The 7500-nt window shown below is 42.0% G+C and overlaps 1 non-coding gene across 1 annotated transcript; it reads left to right on the top strand.

Moving 5' to 3' along the window:
- The first annotated feature begins 3252 nt into the window (after positions 1-3252).
- On the top strand, positions 3253-3371 carry LOC123688523. The gene has a single exon (XR_006750037.1). It is a non-coding gene; the product is annotated as a 5S ribosomal RNA (ribosomal RNA).
- Positions 3372-7500: the final 4129 nt, after the last annotated feature.

The following is a 7500-nucleotide window of genomic DNA, read 5'->3' as shown; positions in this document are numbered from 1 at the left end:
GAGTGGTTGCAAATTTTTTGTGAACATAACCCGCAACGGGCAGAGGATCACGATTTTAAGGTTGGTCGCTTAAAGGCCATTCGACTACAAAGAGACGAAGCGGACCGCGACCTCGCTGCATGAGGTTGACGAAAGCGACCCAAGATGCGAAAGCCGAAACCAACACACCTTGCCAGTACCCAAACGCCGAGGTCGGATTCGGGTCTACCACTTACCAACTGAATATCATCCTAAAAAGAACTCCAAACAGTCTAGGACAGGACCCATTCTCCACCCCTTCTATATATGTCAGGAGAACCCCGGATTCCCCTCCAGACACGATTTAGCAAACTTTTCCCGATCGATCCGACCCACCGAGGCCGTTTCGACCGTTCGCCGCGCCTACTAGAGCTGATTTCTTCGGACTCCGATCAGAAAATCCGCCGATGCATGTCGTTAACACCTAGTCCGCCTCGTCCGATCGATCGAGGCCGTTTCGACCGTTCGCCGCGCCTACTAGAGCTGATTTCTTCGGACTCCGATCAGAAAATCCGCCGATGCATGTCGTTAACACCTAGTCCGCCTCGTCCGATCGATCTAGGCCGTCTCGAACCACCCATCGCGCATCGAAAGTCGCATCTCTCGAACTCCGATCCGGAAATCGGCCGATGCATCACGTTAACTATTTCTTATATATCTAATATAATATACATGGAGACGGTAAGAATTCTTTTAATCGAAGATATACATATACTTCTCATCAATATCCAAAAGCTTATCGAAAAATAAATTACTCAACTTTTACGTGAAGAATCGTTCACCCAAACCTTATCCCCTATATATGTCAGGAGAACCCAAGGTTCCCCTCCAGACACGATTTAGCAAACTTTTCCCGATCGATCCGACCCACCGAGGCCGTCTCGACCGTCCGCTGCGCCTACTAGGGCCGATTTCTTCGGACTCCGATCAGAAAATATACCGATGCATGTCGTTAACACCTAGTCCGCCTCGTCCGATCTATCTAAACAGTCTCGACGCACCCAACACTCTTTCAAAGTCGGATTACTCGGACTCAATCTGAAAATGGACCGATGCATGACGTCAACACTTAGCCCGCCTCGTCTGATCTATCTAAGCCATCTCGACCCACCCAACACGCCTTCCAAGTCGGATCACTCGGACTTCGATCTGAAAATCTCCGGACTCATTTTTATGAATATCCCCAGTCAGTAAGAACGTTATTTCGCCAATATATACCAACAATAAACCATATTCCAATAGCTGAACCAAAAATATAATTCCCGATCCAAACGTTCTGCATCGCCCAACGCGACCACCTTCCCTATATATGTCAGGAGAGCACAGGGTTCCCCTCCAGACAACACTTACGCTCTATCCCCGACTCTCGGTCGATCGATAGGCCAGGTCAGCGGTGTCTGTTTCGGCCGAAGCTCGGACTTTGGTCAAAATGTTCCGATACAAAATTTGAACCAAGATAGATACAGATATGATTCCTTCTTAAATATACGTTGATTATCGAACAGAATATGGTAAATATTTTGCGATGACCGAGGATTTCATGAATTTTTTTTTTTTTCGAAAAAATTTTCTATTATCGGAATTTCCTCAAATTTCATTTGGTTGCCTCCTAATGCTTATTAAAAATGATAACCAACAATCAGAATCATTATTTATCATTTATTTCAATTTTTATAATGAAAAACGTTCACGTCCTTTCGCGCCTCTCGATCGTCGTTTACGTGATGCATCGGTCAGCCCTAGTTTACGTGGTGCATCGGTAAGATCGAGTTCACGTTCTGCATCGGTCTGCCCGAGTTTACGTGGTGCATCGGTAAGATCGAGATTACGTGGTGCATCGGTAAGATCGAGTTCACGTTCTGCATCGGTCTGCCTGAGTTTACGTGGTGCATCGGTATGATCGAGTTTACGTTCTGCATCGGTGTGATCTAGTTTACGTTGTGCATCGGTAAGATCGAGATTACGTGAAGCATCGGTATGATCGAGTTTACGTTCTGCATCGGTCTGGACTCTGAGATATATTTTCGACGTGAAAATGTTCCGATACAACTTTTGAACCAGGATAGTTAGAGAGATGATTTTTTCTGGGATGTACGTTGATTGGGGAATGGATTGTGGAAAATAACTTGCCATGACCGAGGTGTTCTCGAATTTTTTTTTTTTTTCGAAAAATATTTTCTGATTTTGGATTTCACTCAAATTTGATTTCGTTGCCTTCTAATGTGTTCTAAAAGAGTAAATCAGTAATCAGAATCGAAAAATATTTTTCGGATTTTTTTTTTTTTGAAAAAAAATTTTCTGATTTTGGAATTTCCTCAAATTTGATTTGGTTGCCTTCTAATGTGTTTTTAAAGCGTAAATCAGTAATCAGAATCAATATTCATTGTCGACTTTAATTTTTATAAGGAAAAATGTTCACGTCCTTAAACGCCTCCCCATCATTAGCCCGAGTCCAAGTCGATGTCAGTCCCGAGCGGACGGTGTCAGATACTACCTATCGCCCCGGTCTGGACTTGGCGAGGTATTTCGACGTGAAATGTTCCGATACAACTTTTGAACCAGGATAGTTAGAGAGATGATTTCTTCTATGTTGTACGTTGATTGTGGAATGGATTGTGGGAAATAACTTGCCATGACCCAGGTGTTCTTGAATTTTTTTTTTTTTCGAAAAAAATTTTCTGATCTTGAAATTTCCTCAAATCTGATTGCGTTGCCTTCTAATGTGTACTAAAAGAGTAAATCAGTAATCAGAATCAATATTCATTGTCGACTTTAATTTTTATAAGGAAAAATGTTCACGTCCTTAAACGCCTCTCCATCGTTACCCCGACTCCAAGACGATGTTAGACCGGAGCGGACGGTGTCAAATGCGACCGATCTCCCCGGTCTGGACTTAGCGAGATATTCCGACGTGAAATGTTCCGATACAAAAATTTAACTGTGATAGTTAGAGAGATGGTTCCTTTTGTGATGTACGTTGATTGTGTAATAGAATATGGAAATAAACTTGAGATGACCGAGGTCTTCTGGGATTTTTTTTTTTTTTCGAAAAATATTTTTCGATTTCGGAAATCCCTCAAATTTCATTGAGATATGTCCTAATGTGTTCTTAAAACTTAAATCAACAATCAGAATTAATATCCAAAAGTTATTTCATTTTTTATAAGGAAAAACGTTCACGTCCTTTCCGCTCCCAAAAAGTGAGATATCATAGAAAATATCGCTATATTTGTTGTTTACGGCCATACCACGCTGAAATTGCCAGTTCTCGTCAGAACACTGAAGCCAAGCAGCGTCGGGCGCGGTTAGTACTTGGATGGGTGACCGCTTGGGAACACCGCGTGCTGTAAGCTTTTTTTTTACGTTCTGCATCGGTCTGCCGAGATAACGTGGTGCATCGGTAAGATCGAGTTTACGTTCTGCATCGGTAAGATCGAGATTACGTGGTGCATCGGTAAGATTGAGATTACGTGGTGCATCGGTAAGATCGAGTTTACGTGGTGCATCGGTAAGATCCAATTCACGTTCTGCATCGGTAAGATCCAGTTCACGTGGTGCATCGGTAAGATCGAGATTACGTGGTGCATCGGTAAGATCGAGTTTACGTGGTGCATCGGTAAGATCCAATTCACGTTCTGCATCGGTAAGATCCAGTTCACGTGGTGCATCGGTAAGATTGAGATTACGTGGTGCATCGGTAAGATCGAGTTTACGTGGTGCATCGGTAAGATCCAATTCACGTTCTGCATCGGTAAGATCCAGTTCACGTGGTGCATCGGTAAGATTGAGATTACGTGGTGCATCGGTAAGATCGAGTTTACGTGGTGCATCGGTAAGATCCAATTCACGTTCTGCATCGGTAAGATCCAGTTCACGTGGTGCATCGGTAAGATCGAGATTACGTGGTGCATCGGTAAGATCGAGTTTACGTGGTGCATCGGTAAGATCCAATTCACGTGCTGCATCGGTAAGATCCAGTTCACGTGGTGCATCGGTAAGATTGAGATTACGTGGTGCATCGGTAAGATCCAGTTCACGTGGTGCATCGGTAAGATGGAGATTACGTGGTGCATCGGTAAGATCGAGATTACGTGGTGCATCGGTAAGATCTACTTTACGTTCTGCATCGGTCTGCCCTTGTTTACGTGGTGCATCGGTAAGATCGAGATTACGTGAAGCATCGGTATGATCGAGTTTACGTTCTGCATCGGTCTGCCCGATATTACGTGGTGCATCGGTCTGCCCTAGTTTACGTGGTGCATCGGTTTGGACTTAGAGATATATTTTCGACGTGAAAATGTTCCGATACAACTTTTGAACCAGGATAGTTAGAGAGATGATTTTTTCTGGGATGTACGTGGATCGGGGAATGGATTGTGGGAAATAACTTGCCATGACCGAGGTGTCCTCGAATTTTTTTTTTTTTCGAAAAAAATTTTCTGATTGTGGAATTTTCTCAAATTTGATTTGGTTGCCTCCTAATGTGTTCTAAAAGAGTAAATCAGTAATCGGAATCGAAAAATATTTTTCGGATTTTTTTTTTTTTCGAAAAAAATTTTCTGATCGTGGAATTTCCTCAAATTCGATTTGGTTGCCTTCTAATGTGTTTTTAAAGCGGAAATCAGTAATCAGAATCAATATTCATTGTCGACTTTAATTTTTATAAGGAAAAATGTTCACGTCCTTAAACGCCTCCCCATCATCAGCCCGAGTCCAAGTCGATGTCAGTCCCGAGCGGACGGTGTCAGATACTACCTATCGCCGAGGTCTGGACTTGGCGAGATATTACGACGTGAAATGTTCCGATACAACTTTTGAACCAGGATAGTTAGAGAGATGATTTCTTCTATGTTGTACGTTGATTGTGGAATGAAATACGGAAAATAACTCGCCATGACCGAGGTGATTACGATTTTTTTTTTTTTTCGAAAAAAATTTTTTGATCGTGGAATTTTCTCAAATTTGATTTGGTTGCCTCCTTATATGTTCTAGTAGCGATAATCAACAATCAGAATCAAAATCCATGGTCGGGTTTGATTTTTATAAGGAAAAATGTTCACGTCCTTTTTTACAACCCCGACTCATTGACGATGTTAGAACCGAGCCGGCGGTGTCAGATACGACCGATCGCCCCGGTCCCGATCGTCATTTACGTTGTGCATCGGTCTGCCCGAGATTACGTGGTGCATCGGTATGATCGAGTTTACGTGGTGCATCGGTAAGATCCAATTCACGTTCTGCATCGGTAAGATCCAATTCACGTTCTGCATCGGTAAGATCCAGTTCACGTGGTGCATCGGTAAGATGGAGATTACGTGGTGCATCGGTAAGATCGAGATTACGTGGTGCATCGGTAAGATCTACTTTACGTTCTGCATCGGTCTGCCCTTGTTTACGTGGTGCATCGGTAAGATCGAGATTACGTGAAGCATCGGTATGATCGAGTTTACGTTCTGCATCGGTCTGCCCGATATTACGTGGTGCATCGGTCTGCCCTAGTTTACGTGGTGCATCGGTTTGGACTTAGAGATATATTTTCGACGTGAAAATGTTCCGATACAACTTTTGAACCAGGATAGTTAGAGAGATGATTTTTTCTGGGATGTACGTGGATCGGGGAATGGATTGTGGGAAATAACTTGCCATGACCGAGGTGTCCTCGAATTTTTTTTTTTTTCGAAAAAAATTTTCTGATTGTGGAATTTTCTCAAATTTGATTTGGTTGCCTCCTAATGTGTTCTAAAAGAGTAAATCAGTAATCGGAATCGAAAAATATTTTTCGGATTTTTTTTTTTTTCGAAAAAAATTTTCTGATCGTGGAATTTCCTCAAATTCGATTTGGTTGCCTTCTAATGTGTTTTTAAAGCGTAAATCAGTAATCAGAATCAATATTCATTGTCGACTTTAATTTTTATAAGGAAAAATGTTCACGTCCTTAAACGCCTTCCCATCATCAGCCCGAGTCCAAGTCGATGTCAGTCCCGAGCGGACGGTGTCAGATACTACCTATCGCCGAGGTCTGGACTTGGCGAGATATTACGACGTGAAATGTTCCGATACAACTTTTGAACCAGGATAGTTAGAGAGATGATTTCTTCTATGTTGTACGTTGATTGTGGAATGAAATACGGAAAATAACTCGCCATGACCGAGGTGATTACGATTTTTTTTTTTTTTCGAAAAAAATTTTCTGATCGTGGAATTTTCTCAAATTTGATTTGGTTGCCTCCTTATATGTTCTAGTAGCGATAATCAACAATCAGAATCAAAATCCATGGTCGGGTTTGATTTTTATAAGGAAAAATGTTCACGTCCTTTTTTACAACCCCGACTCATTGACGATGTTAGAACCGAGCCGGCGGTGTCAGATACGACCGATCGCCCCGGTCCCGATCGTCATTTACGTTGTGCATCGGTCTGGCCGAGATTACGTGGTGCATCGGTCTGGACTTAGAGATATATTTTCGACGTGAAAATGTTCCGATACAACTTTTGAACTAGGATAGTTAGAGAGATGATTTTTTCTGGGATGTACGTTGATTGGGGAATGGATTGTGGGAAATAACTTGCCATGACCGAGGTGTTCTCGAATTTTTTTTTTTTTTTCGAAAAAAATTTTCTGATTGTGGAATTTTCTCAAATTTGATTTGGTTGCCTCCTAATGTGTTCTAATAGCGATAATCAACAATCAGAATCAAAATCCATGGTCGGGTTTGATTTTTATAAGGAATAATGTTCACGTCCTTTTTCGCCTATGTTCTTTTTCGACGTGAAAAGTTCCGATACAACTTTTGAACCAGGATAGTTAGAGAGATGATTTTTTCTGGGATGTATGTTGATTGACGTACGAAACTTGGAAAAAAAATAGAAAAGACCGAGGTACTCTAGAAAAAAAATTTATTGAAAATATTTTTTTGATTTCGGAATTAATTCGAAATTCATTCAGATGTCTTCTATCAATATCGCGAAAGAAAAATCAATAATCAGAATCGATATTCATCTAAGATTATTTCCTTTTGGATTGTGTTAACATTCGGTACGATCTTGTCTACGTGATGCATCGGTTTGTTTCTCGGCTCTTGTGAGCAAGTTGGACACTCGAGACGGCCTCCATCGATCGGATTAGGCGGGCTTTAATGTTAACGTGCTGCATCGGTGTGATCTTGTTTACGTCATGCATCGGTATAGCTTTAAATCGCGCCGTAAAGTCGTTCACGTCATGCATCGGTATCTTAAATCGCGCCGAAAAGTCGTTCACGTCATGCATCGGTATCTTAAATCGCGCCGTAAAGTCGTTCACGTCATGCATCGGTATCTTAAATCGAGCCGAAAAGTCGTTCACGTCATGCATCGGTGGCAAAAAAAAAAAAGACGCCGATGCATGACGTGAGCCGACTTTTCGGCGCGATTTAAGATACCGATGCATGACGTGAACGACTTTACGGCGCGATTTAAGATACCGATGCATGACGTGAACCGACT

This window comes from Harmonia axyridis, chromosome X, assembly GCF_914767665.1.
Source record: "Harmonia axyridis chromosome X, icHarAxyr1.1, whole genome shotgun sequence".
Lineage (NCBI taxonomy): Eukaryota > Metazoa > Arthropoda > Insecta > Coleoptera > Coccinellidae > Harmonia > Harmonia axyridis.
The sequence above is the reverse complement of the archived record's forward strand: the minus strand, read 5'-3'. Positions and strand labels throughout refer to the sequence as shown.